Here is a 988-nt window from a genome sequence, read left to right on the forward strand (position 1 = left end):
TCACTCTAGCTTTGTTTCTGTCTCTGACTCCTTTTATTTTTTCCTCTGTTTTTGGTTTGTAATGAGAAACGGACTTTCCTATTTCTGGAGAAGATTTTGTGATGTTATGGGATGTTGTTGAGTTTGGCACCAGATGGCTGTATTCGTTCCCCTTTTAAATCACTTTATGGGTTCTTTGGGGAGTGAGCATTACAGAAAGAAAATCATGACTCATGGGTATTAAGGGTGAGTGGAGTTCTCTCAGGTGGTGAAAGGTGTTTTGATCCTGAAGAATAGATCTCTCTACATCGGGTTTTGCTCACCGGACAGAGCAAAGGTGATGGATTACTGTCTACAGACGGTGCCTTTGACAAGTGCGCAGTGGGTCAGTTGAAGGAGTTGGAGCAAGGGAGATAACAGAGGAAAGGAGCATCTGTAGGTGAGTTAGGAGTCCTTGGGAGTGAGTTTAATTCCGATGGAGAGCTTGGCCCAGCTGGAGGCCCTGTGCGAGATGCTCTATAATTCGCAGGACTCAGCGGAACGAGCTCATGCAGAGAACACTCTTAAATGCTTTTCAGTGAGCACTATTTACATTTCGCAATGCCAATACATTCTGGACAATGCATTGACTCCTTATGCGCTGATGCTGGCCAATTCGAGTTTGTTGAAGCAAGTCACTGAGCATAGCTTTGCTTTACAGCTTCGTCTTGATATCAGAAATTACCTTATAAATTATTTGGCGACAAGAGGACCGGAACTGCAGCCTTTTGTAACTGGATCCCTAATTCAGTTGTTATGCCGAGTTACAAAGTTTGGGTGGTTTGATGATGACAGATTCAAAGATGTGGTTAAGGAATCAATGAACTTTTTGAGCCAGGCAACATCAGATCACTATGCTATAGGTCTGAAAATACTGAACCAGCTATGGGGAATGGCACCTACCCGAGTCCCACTTTTGCCCCATGCATGCCATATTTCTTTTTAACACCACGTGTCTTCATACCCTTTC

This window comes from Vitis riparia, unplaced genomic scaffold, assembly GCF_004353265.1.
Source record: "Vitis riparia cultivar Riparia Gloire de Montpellier isolate 1030 unplaced genomic scaffold, EGFV_Vit.rip_1.0 scaffold393_pilon_pilon, whole genome shotgun sequence".
Lineage (NCBI taxonomy): Eukaryota > Viridiplantae > Streptophyta > Magnoliopsida > Vitales > Vitaceae > Vitis > Vitis riparia.